Source organism: Oncorhynchus masou, chromosome 23 (genome assembly GCF_036934945.1).
Source record: "Oncorhynchus masou masou isolate Uvic2021 chromosome 23, UVic_Omas_1.1, whole genome shotgun sequence".
NCBI lineage: Eukaryota > Metazoa > Chordata > Actinopteri > Salmoniformes > Salmonidae > Oncorhynchus > Oncorhynchus masou.
In genome coordinates, this window is record NC_088234.1 from 4,474,941 (window position 1) to 4,492,027 (window position 17,087).

The 17,087-nt window shown below is 43.3% G+C and overlaps 1 long non-coding RNA gene across 1 annotated transcript; it reads left to right on the forward strand.

The window, feature by feature from the left end:
• Positions 1-601: 601 nt before the first annotated feature.
• Positions 602-13,954, forward strand: LOC135510194 (uncharacterized). The gene is made up of 2 exons (XR_010451086.1): positions 602-13,426; positions 13,589-13,954. It is a non-coding gene; the product is annotated as an uncharacterized LOC135510194 (long non-coding RNA).
• The last annotated feature ends 3,133 nt before the right edge of the window (positions 13,955-17,087 follow it).

The window sequence follows — 17,087 nt, forward strand, 5'->3', positions numbered from 1 at the left end:
GGAGTGTGGTCGTCCTCAATGTGTTGGAGTCAGTGGTCCTCAATGTGTTGGAGTGTGGTGGTCCTCAATGTGTTGGAGTCAGTGGTCCTCAATGTGTTTGAGTGTGGTGGTCCTCAATGTGTTGGAGTCAGTGGTCCTCAATGTGTTGGAGTCAGTGGTCCTCAATGTGTTGGAGTGTGGTGGTCCTCAATGTGTTGGAGTGTGATGGTCCTCAATGTGTTGGAGTGTGATGGTCCTCAATGTGTTGGAGTCAGTGGTCCTCAATGTGTTGGAGAGTGGTGGTCCTCAATGTGTTGGAGTCAGTGGTCCTCAATGTGTTGGAGTGTGGTGGTCCTCAATGTGTTAGAGTCAGTGGTCCTCAATGTGTTGGAGTCAGTGGTCCTCAATGTGTTGGAGTCAGTGGTCCTCAATGTGTTGGAGTGTGGTGGTCCTCAATGTGTTGGAGTCAATGGATCTCAATGTGTTGGAGTCAGTGGTCCTCAATGTGTTGGTGTGTGGTGGTCCTCAATGTGTGGGAGTCTGTGGTCCTCAATGTGTTGGAGTCAGTGGTCCTCTATGTGTTGGAGTCAGTGGTCCTCAATGTGCTGGAGTGTGGGTCCTCAATGTGCTGGAGTGTGGTCGTCCTCAATGTGTTGGAGTCAGTGGCCATTATATGTGTTGAAGTGTGGTGGTCCTCAATGTGTTGGAGTCAGTGGTCCTCAATGTGTTGGAGTGTGGTGGTCCTCAATGTGTTGGAATCAGTGATGGTCCTCAATGTGTTGGAGTCAGTGGTCCTCAATGTGTTTGAGTGTGGTGGTCCTCAATGTGTTGGAGTCAGGGATGGTCCTCAATGTGTTTGAGTCAGTGGTCCTCAATGTGTTGGAGTGTGGTGGTCCTCAATGTGTTGGAGTCAGTGGTCCTCAATGTGTTGGAGTGTGGTGGTCCTCAATGTGTTAGAGTCAGTGGTCCTCAATGTGTTGGAGTCAGTGGTCCTCAATGTGTTGGAGTCAGTGGTCCTCAATGTGTTGGAGTGTGGTGGTCCTCAATGTGTTGGAGTCAATGGATCTCAATGTGTTGGAGTCAGTGGTCCTCAATGTGTTGGTGTGTGGTGGTCCTCAATGTGTGGGAGTCTGTGGTCCTCAATGTGTTGGAGTCAGTGGTCCTCTATGTGTTGGAGTCAGTGGTCCTCAATGTGCTGGAGTGTGGTCGTCCTCAATGTGCTGGAGTGTGGTCGTCCTCAATGTGTTGGAGTCAGTGGCCATTATATGTGTTGAAGTGTGGTGGTCCTCAATGTGTTGGAGTCAGTGGTCCTCAATGTGTTGGAGTGTGGTGGTCCTCAATGTGTTGGAATCAGTGATGGTCCTCAATGTGTTGGAGTCAGTGGTCCTCAATGTGTTTGAGTGTGGTGGTCCTCAATGTGTTGGAGTCAGGGATGGTCCTCAATGTGTTTGAGTCAGTGGTCCCTCAATGTGTTGGAGTGTGGTGGTCCTCAATGTGTTGGAGTGTGATGGTCCTCAATGTGCTGGAGTGTGGTCAGCCTCAATGTGTTGGAGTCAGTGGTCCTCAATGTGTTGGAGTGTGGTGGTCCTCAATGTGTTGGAGTCAGTGGTCCTCAATGTGTTGGAGTCAGTGGTCCTCAATGTGTTGGAGTGTGGTGGTCCTCAATGTGTTGGAGTCAGTGGTCCTCAATGTGTTGGAGTGTGGTGGTCCTCAATGTGTTGGAGTGTGATGGTCCTCAATGTGTTGGAGTCAGTGATCCTCATTGTGTTGGAGTCAGTGGTCCTCAATGTGTTGGAGTCAGTGGTCCTAAATGTGTTGGAGTCAGTGGTCCTCAAAGTGTTGGAGTGTGGTGGTCCTCAATGTGTTGGAGTCAGTGGTCCTCAATGTGTTGGAGTGTGGTGGTCCTCAATGTGTTAGAGTCAGTGGTCCTCAATGTGTTGGAGTGTGGTGGTCCTCAATGTGTTGGAGTCAGTGGTCCTCAATGTGTTGGAGTCAGTGGTCCTCAATGTGTTGGAGTCAGTGGTCCTCAATGTGTTGAAGTCAGTGGATCTCAATTTGTTGGGGTGTGGTGGTCCTCAATGTGTTGGAGTCAGTGGATCTCAATGTGTTGGAGTCAGTGGTCCTCAATGTGTTGGAGTGTGGTGGTCCTCAATGTGTTGGAGTGTGGTGGTCCTCAATGTGTTGGAGTTAGTGGTCTTCAATGTGTTGGAGTCAGTGGTCCTCAATGTGTTGGAGTCAGTGGTCCTCAATGTGTTGGAGTGTGGTGGTCCTCAATGTGTTGGAGTCAGTGGTCCTCAATGTGTTGGAGTGTGGTGGTCCTCAATGTGTTGGAGTCAGTGGATCTCAATGTGTTGGAGTCAGTGGTCCTCAATGTGTTGGTGTGTGGTGGTCCTCAATGTGTGGGAGTCAATGGATCTCAATGTGTTGGAGTCAGTGGTCCTCAATGTGTTGGTGTGTGGTGGTCCTCAATGTGTGGGAGTCTGTGGTCCTCAATGTGTTGGAGTCAGTGGTCCTCTATGTGTTGGAGTCAGTGGTCCTCAATGTGCTGGAGTGTGGTCGTCCTCAATGTGCTGGAGTGTGGTCGTCCTCAATGTGTTGGAGTCAGTGGCCATTATATGTGTTGAAGTGTGGTGGTCCTCAATGTGTTGGAGTCAGTGGTCCTCAATGTGTTGGAGTGTGGTGGTCCTCAATGTGTTGGAATCAGTGATGGTCCTCAATGTGTTGGAGTCAGTGGTCCTCAATGTGTTTGAGTGTGGTGGTCCTCAATGTGTTGGAGTCAGGGATGGTCCTCAATGTGTTTGAGTCAGTGGTCCCTCAATGTGTTGGAGTGTGGTGGTCCTCAATGTGTTGGAGTGTGATGGTCCTCAATGTGCTGGAGTGTGGTCAGCCTCAATGTGTTGGAGTCAGTGGTCCTCAATGTGTTGGAGTGTGGTGGTCCTCAATGTGTTGGAGTCAGTGGTCCTCAATGTGTTGGAGTCAGTGGTCCTCAATGTGTTGGAGTGTGGTGGTCCTCAATGTGTTGGAGTCAGTGGTCCTCAATGTGTTGGAGTGTGGTGGTCCTCAATGTGTTGGAGTGTGATGGTCCTCAATGTGTTGGAGTCAGTGATCCTCAATGTGTTGGAGTCAGTGGTCCTCAATGTGTTGGAGTCAGTGGTCCTAAATGTGTTGGAGTCAGTGGTCCTCAATGTGTTGGAGTGTGGTGGTCCTCAATGTGTTGGAGTCAGTGGTCCTCAATGTGTTGGAGTGTGGTGGTCCTCAATGTGTTAGAGTCAGTGGTCCTCAATGTGTTGGAGTGTGGTGGTCCTCAATGTGTTGGAGTCAGTGGTCCTCAATGTGTTGGAGTCAGTGGTCCTCAATGTGTTGGAGTCAGTGGTCCTCAATGTGTTGAAGTCAGTGGATCTCAATTTGTTGGGGTGTGGTGGTCCTCAATGTGTTGGAGTCAGTGGATCTCAATGTGTTGGAGTCAGTGGTCCTCAATGTGTTGGAGTGTGGTGGTCCTCAATGTGTTGGAGTGTGGTGGTCCTCAATGTGTTGGAGTTAGTGGTCTTCAATGTGTTGGAGTCAGTGGTCCTCAATGTGTTGGAGTCAGTGGTCCTCAATGTGTTGGAGTGTGGTGGTCCTCAATGTGTTGGAGTCAGTGGTCCTCAATGTGTTGGAGTGTGGTGGTCCTCAATGTGTTGGAGTCAGTGGATCTCAATGTGTTGGAGTCAGTGGTCCTCAATGTGTTGGTGTGTGGTGGTCCTCAATGTGTGGGAGTCTGTGGTCCTCAATGTGTTGGAGTCAGTGGTCCTCAATGTGTTGGAGTGTGGTGGTCCTCAATGTGTTGGAGTCAGTGGTCCTCAATGTGTTGGAGTCAGTGGTCCTCAATGTGTTGGAGTGTGGTGGTCCTCAATGTGTTGGAGTGTGGTGGTCCTCAATGTGTTGGAGTCAGTGGTCCTCAATGTGTTGGAGTGTGGTGGTCCTCAATGTGTTGGAGTCAGTGGTCCTCAATGTGTTGGAGTGTGGTGGTCCTCAATGTGTTAGAGTCAGTGGTCCTCAATGTGTTGGAGTGTGGTGGTCCTCAATGTGTTGGAGTCAGGGATGGTCCTCAATGTGTTGGAGTCAGTGGTCCTCAATGTGTTGGAGTGTGGTGGTCCTCAATGTGTTGGAGTGTGGTGGTCCTCAATGTGCTGGAGTGTGGTCAGCCTCAATGTGTTGGAGTCAGTGGTCCTCAATGTGTTGGAGTGTGGTGGTCCTCAATGTGTTGGAGTCAGTGGTCCTCAATGTGTTTGAGTGTGGTGGTCCTCAATGTGTTGGAGTCAGTGGTCCTCAATGTGTTGGAGTCAGTGGTCCTCAATGTGTTGGAGTGTGGTGGTCCTCAATGTGTTGGAGTGTGATGGTCCTCAATGTGTTGGAGTGTGATGGTCCTCAATGTGTTGGAGTCAGTGGTCCTCAATGTGTTGGAGTGTGGTGGTCCTCAATGTGTTGGAGTCAGTGGTCCTCAATGTGTTGGAGTGTGGTGGTCCTCAATGTGTTGGAGTCAGTGGTCCTCAATGTGTTGGAGTCAGTGGTCCTCAATGTGTTGGAGTCAGTGGTCCTCAATGTGTTGAAGTCAGTGGATCTCAATTTGTTGGGGTGTGGTGGTCCTCAATGTGTTGGAGTCAGTGGATCTCAATGTGTTGGAGTCAGTGGTCCTCAATGTGTTGGAGTGTGGTGGTCCTCAATGTGTTGGAGTGTGGTGGTCCTCAATGTGTTGGAGTTAGTGGTCTTCAATGTGTTGGAGTCAGTGGTCCTCAATGTGTTGGAGTCAGTGGTCCTCAATGTGTTGGAGTGTGGTGGTCCTCAATGTGTTGGAGTCAGTGGTCCTCAATGTGTTGGAGTGTGGTGGTCCTCAATGTGTTGGAGTCAGTGGATCTCAATGTGTTGGAGTCAGTGGTCCTCAATGTGTTGGTGTGTGGTGGTCCTCAATGTGTGGGAGTCTGTGGTCCTCAATGTGTTGGAGTCAGTGGTCCTCAATGTGTTGGAGTGTGGTGGTCCTCAATGTGTTGGAGTCAGTGGTCCTCAATGTGTTGGAGTCAGTGGTCCTCAATGTGTTGGAGTGTGGTGGTCCTCAATGTGTTGGAGTCAGTGGTCCTCAATGTGTTGGAGTGTGGTGGTCCTCAATGTGTTAGAGTCAGTGGTCCTCAATGTGTTGGAGTGTGGTGGTCCTCAATGTGTTGGAGTCAGTGGTCCGCAATGTGTTGGAGTCAGTGGTCCTCAATGTGTTGGAGTGTGGTGGTCCTCAATGTGTTGGAGTGTGGTGGTCCTCAATGTGTTAGAGTTAGTGGTCCTCAGTGTGTTGGAGTGTGGTGGTCCTCAATGTGTTGGAGTCAGTGGATCACAATGTGTTGGAGTCAGTGGTCCTCAATGTGTTGGTGTGTGGTGGTCCTCAATGTGTGGGAGTCTGTGGTCCTCAATGTGTTGGAGTCAGTGGTCCTCTATGTGTTGGAGTCAGTGGTCCTCAATGTGCTGGAGTGTGGTCGTCCTCAATGTGCTGGAGTGTGGTCGTCCTCAATGTGTTGGAGTCAGTGGCCATTATATATGTTGAAGTGTGGTGGTCCTCAATGTGTTGGAGTCAGTGGTCCTCAATGTGTTGGAGTGTGGTGGTCCTCAATGTGTTGGAATCAGTGATGGTCCTCAATGTGTTGGAGTCAGTGGTCCTCAATGTGTTGGAGTGTGGTGGTCCTCAATGTGTTGGAGTCAGGGATGGTCCTCAATGTGTTGGAGTCAGTGGTCCTCAATGTGTTGGAGTGTGGTGGTCCTCAATGTGTTGGAGTGTGGTGGTCCTCAATGTGCTGGAGTGTGGTCAGCCTCAATGTGTTGGAGTCAGTGGTCCTCAATGTGTTGGAGTGTGGTGGTCCTCAATGTGTTGGAGTCAGTGGTCCTCAATGTGTTTGAGTGTGGTGGTCCTCAATGTGTTGGAGTCAGTGGTCCTCATTGTGTTGGAGTCAGTGGTCCTCAATGTGTTGGAGTGTGGTGGTCCTCAATGTGTTGGAGTGTGATGGTCCTCAATGTGTTGGAGTGTGATGGTCCTCAATGTGTTGGAGTCAGTGGTCCTCAATGTGTTGGAGTGTGGTGGTCCTCAATGTGTTGGAGTCAGTGGTCCTCAATGTGTTGGAGTGTGGTGGTCCTCAATGTGTTAGAGTCAGTGGTCCTCAATGTGTTGGAGTCAGTGGTCCTCAATGTGTTGGAGTCAGTGGTCCTCAATGTGTTGGAGTGTGGTGGTCCTCAATGTGTTGGAGTCAATGGATCTCAATGTGTTGGAGTCAGTGGTCCTCAATGTGTTGGTGTGTGGTGGTCCTCAATGTGTGGGAGTCTGTGGTCCTCAATGTGTTGGAGTCAGTGGTCCTCTATGTGTTGGAGTCAGTGGTCCTCAATGTGCTGGAGTGTGGTCGTCCTCAATGTGCTGGAGTGTGGTCGTCCTCAATGTGTTGGAGTCAGTGGCCATTATATGTGTTGAAGTGTGGTGGTCCTCAATGTGTTGGAGTCAGTGGTCCTCAATGTGTTGGAGTGTGGTGGTCCTCAATGTGTTGGAATCAGTGATGGTCCTCAATGTGTTGGAGTCAGTGGTCCTCAATGTGTTTGAGTGTGGTGGTCCTCAATGTGTTGGAGTCAGGGATGGTCCTCAATGTGTTTGAGTCAGTGGTCCTCAATGTTTTGGAGTGTGGTGGTCCTCAATGTGTTGGAGTGTGGTGGTCCTCAATGTGCTGGAGTGTGGTCAGCCTCAATGTGTTGGAGTCAGTGGTCCTCAATGTGTTGGAGTGTGGTGGTCCTCAATGTGTTGGAGTCAGTGGTCCTCAATGTGTTGGAGTCAGTGGTCCTCAATGTGTTTGAGTGTGGTGGTCCTCAATGTGTTGGAGTCAGTGGTCCTCAATGTGTTGGAGTCAGTGGTCCTCAATGTGTTGGAGTGTGGTGGTCCTCAATGTGTTGGAGTGTGATGGTCCTCAATGTGTTGGAGTGTGATGGTCCTCAATGTGTTGGAGTCAGTGGTCCTCAATGTGTTGGAGTCAGTGGTCCTCAATGTGTTGGAGTCAGTGGTCCTCAATGTGTTGGAGTCAGTGGTCCTCAATGTGTTGGAGTGTGGTGGTCCTCAATGTGTTGGAGTCAGTGGTCCTCAATGTGTTGGAGTGTGGTGGTCCTCAATGTGTTAGAGTCAGTGGTCCTCAATGTGTTGGAGTGTGGTGGTCCTCAATGTGTTGGAGTCAGTGGTCCTCAATGTGTTGGAGTCAGTGGTCCTCAATGTGTTGGAGTGTGGTGGTCCTCAATGTGTTGGAGTCAATGGATCTCAATGTGTTGGGGTGTGGTGGTCCTCAATGTGTTGGAGTCAGTGGATCTCAATGTGTTGGAGTCAGTGGTCCTCAATGTGTTGGAGTCAGTGGTCCTCAATGTGTTGGAGTGTGGTGGTCCTCAATGTGTTGGAGTCAGTGGTCCTCAATGTGTTGGAGTGTGGTGGTCCTCAATGTGTTGGAGTCAGTGGATATCAATGTGTTGGAGTCAGTGGTCCTCAATGTGTTGGTGTGTGGTGGTCCTCAATGTGTTTGAGTCAGGGATGGTCCTCAATGTGTTGGAGTCAGTGGTCCTCAATGTGTTGGAGTCAGTGGTCCTCAATGTGTTGGAGTCAGTGGTCCTCAATGTGTTGGAGTCAGTGGTCCTCAATGTGTTGGAGTGTGGTGGTCCTCAATGTGTTGGAGTCAGTGGTCCTCAATGTGTTGGAGTGTGGTGGTCCTCAATGTGTTAGAGTCAGTGGTCCTCAATGTGTTGGAGTGTGGTGGTCCTCAATGTGTTGGAGTCAGTGGTCCTCAATGTGTTGGAGTCAGTGGTCCTCAATGTGTTGGAGTGTGGTGGTCCTCAATGTGTTGGAGTTAGTGGTCCTCAATGTGTTGGAGTCAATGGATCTCAATGTGTTGGGGTGTGGTGGTCCTCAATGTGTTGGAGTCAGTGGATCTCAATGTGTTGGAGTCAGTGGTCCTCAATGTGTTGGAGTGTGGTGGTCCTCAATGTGTTGGAGTGTGGTGGTCCTCAATGTGTTGGAGTCAGTGGTCCTCAATGTGTTGGAGTCAGTGGTCCTCAATGTGTTGGAGTGTGGTGGTCCTCAATGTGTTGGAGTCAGTGGTCCTCAATGTGTTGGAGTGTGGTGGTCCTCAATGTGTTGGAGTCAGTGGATATCAATGTGTTGGAGTCAGTGGTCCTCAATGTGTTGGTGTGTGGTGGTCCTCAATGTGTTGGAGTCAGGGATGGTCCTCAATGTGTTGGAGTCAGTGGTCCTCAATGTGTTGGAGTCAGGGATGGTCCTCAATGTGTTGGAGTCAGTGGTCCTCAATGTGTTGGAGTCAGTGGTCCTCAATGTGTTGGTGTCAGTGGTCCTCAATGTGTTGGAGTCAGTGGTCCTCAATGTGTTGGAGTCAGTGGTCCTCAATGTGCTAGGGTGTGGTGGTCCTCAATGTGTTGGAGTCAGTGGTCCTCAATGTGTTGGAGTCAGTGGTCCTCAATGTATTGGAGTGTGGTGGTCCTCAATGTGTTGGAGTCAGTGGTCCTCAATGTGTTGGAGTGTGGTGGTCCTCAATGTGTTGGAGTCAGTGGTCCTCAATGTATTGGAGTGTGGTGGTCCTCAATGTGTTGGAGTCAGTGGTCTGCTCTAGTAGACTGTATCTCACTGTAGTAGACTGTATACTGTTTCTCACTGTAGTAGACTGCATCACAGAGACGCTCAATTACATACATGTTGTGATGTTACATACTACCACAGTTACATACATGTTGTGATGTTACATACTACTACAGTTACATACATGTTGTGATGTTACATACTACCACAGTTACATACATGATGTTACATACTACTACATAATACAGAATACTACAGTTACATACATAATGTGATGTTACATACTACCACAGTTACATACATGTTACATACTACTACAGTTACATACATAATGTGATGTTACATACTACTACAGTTACATACATGATGTTACATACTACCACAGTTACATACATGATGTGATGTTACATACTACTACAGTTACATACTACTACAGTTACATACATAATGTGATGTTACATACTACCACAGTTACATACATGTTACATACTACTACAGTTACATACATGATGTGATGTTACATACTACTACAGTTAAATACATGATGTTACATACTACCACAGTTACATACATGATGTTACATACTACTACAGTTACATACATGATGTTACATACTACTACAGTTACATACATAATGTGATGTTACATACTACCACAGTTACATGCATGGTGTTACATACTAACTTAGTTACATACATAATGTGATGTTACATACTACCACAGTTACATACATGTTGTGATGTTACATACTACTACAGTTACATACATGATGTGATGTTACTTAATTCTACAGTTACATACATGTTACATACTACTACAGTTACATACCTGATGTGATGTTACATACTACTACAGTTACATACATGTTGTGATGTAACATACATGATGTTACATACTACTGCATTTTCATAGTTGATGTGATGTTACATACATGATGTTACATACTACCACAGTTACATACATAATGTTACATTCTACCACAGTTACATACATGTTGCATACTACTATAGTTACATATATGATGTTACATACTACCACAGTTACATACATGATGTTACATACTACTACAGTTACATACATGATGTTACATACTAATGCATTTATATACATGGTGTAATGTTACATTCTACCACAGTTACATACTACCACAGTTACATACATGTTGCATACTACCACAGTTACATACATGATGTTACATACTACTGAATACTACTACAGCTACAGTTGAAGTCGGAAGATTACAAACACTTAGATTGGAGTCATTAAAACTCGTTTTTCAACCACTCCACAAATTTCTTGTTAACAAACTATAGTTTTGGAAAGTTGGTTAGGACATCTAGTTTGTGCCTGACACAAGTACAGACAGATTATTTCACTTTTAATTCACCGTATCACAATTCCAGTGGGTCAGAAGTTTACATACACTAAGTTGACTGTGCCTTTAAACAAATTGGAAAATTCCAGAAAATTATGTCATGGCTTTAGAAGCTTCTGATAGGCTAATTGACATCATTCAAGTCAATTGGAGGTGTACCTGTGGATGTATTTCAAGGTCTACCTTCAAACTCAGTGCGTCTTTGCTTGACATCATGGGAAAATCAAAAAGAAATCAGCCAAGACCTCAGAAAAAACATTGTAGACCTCCACAAGTCTGGTTCATTCTTGAGAACAATTTCCAAATGCCTGAAGGTACCACGTCGTGTTTATACGTTCAAGTATAAACACCATGGAACCACGCAGCCGTCATACCGCTCAGGAAGGAGACGCGTTCTGTCTCCTAAAGATTAACATATTTTGGTGTGAAAAGTGCAAATCAATCCCAGGACAACAGCAAAGGACCTTGTGAAGATGCTGGAGGAAACGGGTACAAAAGTATCTACATCCACAGTAAAATAAGTCCTATATCGACATTACCTGAAAGGCCGCTCAGCAAGGAAGAAGCCACTGCTCCAAAACCGCCATAAAAAGCCAGGCTACGGTTAGAAACTGTACATGGGGACAAAGATCGTACTCTTTGGAGAAATATCCTCTGGTCTGATGAAACAAAAATAGAACTGTTTGCTGCAGTTTGCTGCTGGGTGCTTTTCTGTTTGGCCATAATGACCATCGTTATGTTTGGAGGAAAAGGGGGGAGGCTTGCAAGCCGAAGAACACCATCCGAACCGTGAAGCACGGGGGTGGCAGCATCATGTTGTGGGGGTTCTTTGCTGCTGGAGGGACAGGTTCACTTCACAAAATAGATGGCACCATGAGGCAGGAAAATTATGTGGATACATGGAAGCAACATCTCAAGACATCAGTCAGGAAGTTAACGCTTGATAGCAAATGGGTCTTCCAAATGAACAATGACACCAAGCATATTTCCAAAGTTGTGTCAAAATGGCTTATGCACAACAAAGTCAAGGTATTGTAGTGGCCATCACAAAGCCCTGCCCTCAATCCCGTAGAAAATTTGTGGGCAGAACTGAAAAACGGTGTGCGAGCAAGGAGGCCTACAAACCTGACTCAGTTACACCAGTTCTGTCAGGGGGAATGGGCCAACATTCACCCAACTTATTGTGTGAAGCTTGTAGAAGGCTACACGAAACGTTTGACCCAAGTTAAACAATGTAAAGGCAATGCTACCAAATAGTAATTGAGTGTATGTGAACTTCTGACCCACTGGGAATGTGATGAAAGAAGTAAAAGCTGAAATAATTCATTCTCTCTACTATTATTCTGACATTTCACATTCTTATAATAAAGTGTTCATCCTAACTGACCTGAGACGGGGAATGTTTACTAGATTTAATGTATTTGGCTAAGGTGTATGTAAACTTCTATCTTCAGCTGTACATGTTACATACATGATGTTACATACTGCTACAGTTACATGTTACATACATGATGTTACATACATGATGTTACATACTACTACAGTAACATGTTACATACATGATGTTACATACTGCTACAGTTACATGTTACATACATGATGTTACATACATGATGTTACATACTACTACAGTAACATGTTACATACATGATGTTACATACTGCTACAGTTACATGTTACATACATGATGTTACATACATGATGTTACATACAACTACAGTAACATGTTACATACATGATGTTACATACTGCTACAGTTACATGTTACATACATGATGTTACATACATGATGTGACATACTACTACAGTTACATGTTACATACATGATGTTACATACATGATGTTACATACTACTACAGTAACATACATGTTACATACTACTACAGTTACATACATGATGTTGCATACTACTAGTTCCATACATTGTGATGTTACATACTACTACGGTTACATACATGATGTTACATACATGATGTGATGTTACATACTACTACAGTTGCATACGTGATGTTACATACATGTTGTGATGTTACATACTACTACAGTTACATATGTGATGTTACATACATGATGTGATGTTACATACTCCTACAGTTACATACGTGATGTTACATACATTATGTGATGTTATATACTACTACAGTTACATACGTGATGTTACATACTACTACAGTTACATACATGTTACATACATGATGTTACATACATGTTGTGATGTTACATACATGATGTGATGTTACATACTACTACAGTTACATACGTGATGTTACATACATGTTGTGATGTTACATACTACTAAAGTTACATACATGTTACATACTACTACAGTTACATACATGATGTTACATACTACTACAGTTACATACATGTTACATACGACTACAGTTACATACTACTACAGTTACATACATTATGTTACATACTACTACAGTTACATACATGTTGTGATGTTCCATACTACTACAGTTACATACATGATGTGATGTTACATACTACTACGGTTACATACATGATGTTACATACATGATGTGATGTTACATACTACTACAGTTGCATACGTGATGTTACATACATGTTGTGATGTTACATACTACTACAGTTACATATGTGATGTTACATACATGATGTGATGTTACATACTCCTACAGTTACATACGTGATGTTACATACATTATGTGATGTTACATACTACTACAGTTACATACGTGATGTTACATACTACTACAGTTACATACATGTTACATACATGATGTTACATACATGTTGTGATGTTACATACATGATGTGATGTTACATACTACTACAGTTACATACGTGATGTTACTTACATGTTGTGACGTTACATACTACTAAAGTTACATACATGTTACATACTACTACAGTTACATACATGATGTTACATACTACTACAGTTACATACATGTTACATATGACTACAGTTACATACTACTACAGTTACATACATTATGTTACATACTACTACAGTTACATACATGTTGTGATGTTCCATACTACTACAGTTGCATACGTGATGTTACATACATGTTGTGATGTTACATACATGATGTGATCTTACATACTACTACAGTTACATACGTGATGTTACATACGTGGTGTGATGTTACATACTACTACAGTTACATACATGTTACATACTACTACAGTTACATACATGTTGTGATGTTACATACTACTACAGTTACATACATGACGTTACATACTACTACAGTTACATACATGTTACATACATGATGTTACATACTACTACCGTTACATACATGTTGTGATGTTACATACTACTACAGTTACATATATGTTACATACTACTACAGTTACATACATGTTGTGATGTTACATACTACTACAGTTACACACATGACGTTACATACTACTACAGTTACATACATGTTACATGCATGATGTTACATACTACTACAGTTACATACATGGTGTTACATACTACTACAGTTACATACATGGTGTGATGTTACATACTACTAAAGTTGCATACATGTTACATACTACTACAGTTACATACATGATGTTACATACTAAAGTTGCATACATGTTACATACTACTACAGTTGCTTACATGTTACATACTACTACAGTTACATACATGATGTTACATACTACTACAGTTACATACATGTTGTGATGTTACATACATGATGTGATGTTACATACATGTTGTGATGTTACATACTACTACAGTAACATACATGTTGTGATGTTACATACATGATGTGATGTTACATACATGATGTGATGTTACATACATGTTGTGATGTTACATACTACTACAGTTACATACATGATGTGATGTTACATAATTCTACAGTTACATACATGTTGTGATGTTACATACTACTACAGTTACAGGCATAATGTGATGTTACATACTACGACAGTTACTTACATGATGTTACATGTAGGAAACCAAAGTTGTCAGTGAATTAAAAAAGATTTGTATTGTTCATCTGGTGTCTCTCTGTTTAATGGCCTATTTTCAGATTACAAAACATTAACGTGCACACATCTATGTGGCCGGGTGTGGAGCCAGAGACAGCAGTGGGGTCAATCTGTAGAACCCAGTTTCCTACATTTGAATATAAACTATATATATATTTTTCCAAACAAAACTACACTATGTTTTATCTCTGGGACCATCAGAATGACAAAATCAAGCAAGCAAGATTACTGATTTTAAGTACATTATTTACCTTCATTGGTGAATGTATCAAACCAGTTGCCTTGATAAAAGACATTTGCTATGTTGTGCACTCTCCTCAAACAATAGCATGGTATTGTTTCACTGTAACAGCTACTGTAAATTTGACACTGCAGTTAGATTAACAATAATTTAAGCTTTCTGCCCATATAAGACATGTCTATGTCCCGGGAAAGTTGGTGGTTGTTTACAGTCACATTATCGCATACTGAGCAACAACTGTCCCGGTTTAGGGACACCGATCCTGTAGAGGTGAATGTATTTCTGTAGCTGATGATCCATCATGTATGACATTCCTGGGAGTGTGTAAACTTACATTTTTTATTACCATAGCATTTTTGTATGTTCTCTATAGTTATGTACTTGAAAATGTATAAATTGATCAATTCAGCACATTTGGGCAAACTCCTGTCAGACTTGATACAAAATATTCTGTAGTGATGTAATTCTTCACTGGATCGGTCTGAAGCATTGCACGCGCACTGCTGCCATCTTGTGGGCAACATCTAAATGACATCTAGAATCCTACATCACTGCCTGGCCTTTCTCTTGCATTTCAAAGATGGTGCAAAATAAATTATAATTGAAAGCGCATGTTTTATTTGTTTGTATTATCTTTCATCAGATCTAATGTGTTATATTCTCCTAAATTATTTTCACATTTCCACAAACCTCAAAGTGTTTCCTTTCAAATGGTATCAGGAATATGCATATCCTTGCTTCAGGACCTGAGCTACAGGCAGTTAGATTTGGGAATGTCAATTTAGGCTGAAATTGGAGGGAAAAACATGGTCCGATCCTTATTAACCCGTCTCCTCCCCTTCGGTCTTGTCTTGATTAAGCAGGAGGAGGAAGTTGTGAGCCATTCAATTATTTAAATCACTAATACAGTCTAAAATCCTCTGGTGACAGAAATCACATGTGGCGTCCCACAAGGTTCAATTTTGGGTCCTGTTCAGTTTATATACAGTACCAGTGAAAAGTTTGGACACACCTACTCATTTAAGGGTTTTACTTTATTTTTTTTACTATTTTCTACATTGTAGAATAATAGTGAAGACATCAAAACTATGAAATAACACACATGGAATCATGTAGTAACCACAAAAGTGTTAAACAAATAAAATATATATTTTAGATTCTTCAAAGTGGCCACCCTTCGCCTTGATGCCAGTTTTTCACACTCTTGACATTCTCTCAACCAGCTTCATGAGGTAGTCATCTGGAATGCATTTCAATTAACAGTTGTGCCTTGTTAAAAGTTAATTTGTGGAATTGCTCTCCTTCTTAATGCGTTTGAGCCAATCAGTTGTGTTGTGACAAGGTAGGGGTGGTATACAGAAGATATCCGTATTTGGTAAAAGACCAAGTCCATATTATGGCAAGAACAGCTCAAATAAGCAAAGAGAAATGACAGTCCATTATTATTTTATGAGATGGTCAGACAATCCGGAAAATTTCAAGAACTTGCTGCAAAGAAACCACTACTAAAGGACACCAATAAGAAGAAGAGACTTGATTGGGCCAAGAAACACGAGCAGTGGACATTAGACCAGTGGAAATCTGTCCTTTGGTCTGATGAGTCCAATTTGAGATTTTTAGTTTCAATCACAGTGTCTTTGTGAGACGCAGAGTAGGTGAACGGGTGATCTCTGCATGTGTCGTTCCCACCGTGAAGCATGGAGGGGGAGGTGTGATGGTGCTTTGCTGGTGACACTGTCAGTGATTTATTTAGACTTTAAGGCACACTTAAGCATTCTGCAGCGATACACCATTCAATCTGGTTTACGCTTAGTGGGACTATAATTTGTTTTTCAACCGGACAATTACTCAACACACCTCCAGGCTGTGTATGACCAAGAAGGAGAGTGATGGAGTGCTGCATCAGATGACCTGGCCTCCACAATCACCCGACCTCAAACCATTTGAGATGGTTTGGGATAAATTGGACCACAGAGAGAAGGAAAAGCAGCCAACAAGTGCTCAGTATATGTGGGAACTCTTTCAAGACTGTTGGAAAAGCATTCCAGGTGAAGCTGGTTGAGAGAATGCCAAGAGTGTGCAGAGCTGTCATCAAGGCGAAGGGTGGCGACGTTAAATAATCTCAAATATAAAATATATTTTGATTTGTTATACACGTTTCTGGTACTAAATGATTCCATATGTGCTATTTCATAGTTTTAATGTCTTCACTATTAATCTACAACATAGAAAATAGTAAAAATTTAAAAAAAGCCTTGAATTAGTAGGTGTGTCCAAATGTTTGACTGGTACTGTATATACATACATAAATACTGAGTACATATGAGACCTTTAGATACTATATACAAAGTATGCATGACATCTTTTTACACCCATCAATCACTCTCTTTCTCAATTCCTCTTTTCCAAACACACTCCTCACATTCCATTCTCAATTCAGACAGCCCTTCCACCCCTCTCTCTAAACCATTTCCTTCCACCCCTCTTTCTAAACCATTTCCTTGCAGTCCTCTCTCTCTCTCTAAACCATTTCCTTGCAGTCCTCTCCCTCTCTCTCTAAACCATTTCCTTGCAGTCCTCCCTCTCTCTTTCCAAACCATTTCCTTGCAATCCTCCCTCTCTCTTTCCAAACCATTTCCTTGCAATCCTCCCTCTCTCTCTAAACCATTTCATTGCAGTCCTCCCTCTCTCTCTAAACCATTTCCTTGCAATCCTCCCTCTCTCTTTCCAAACCATTTCCTTGCAGTCCTCTCTCTCTAAACCATTTCCCTGCAGTCCTCTCCCTCTCTCTCTAAACCATTTTCTTGCAATCCTCCCTCTCTCTAAACCATTTCCTTGCAATCCTCCCTCTCTCTTTCCAAACCATTTCCTTGCAGTCCTCTCTCTCTAAACCATTT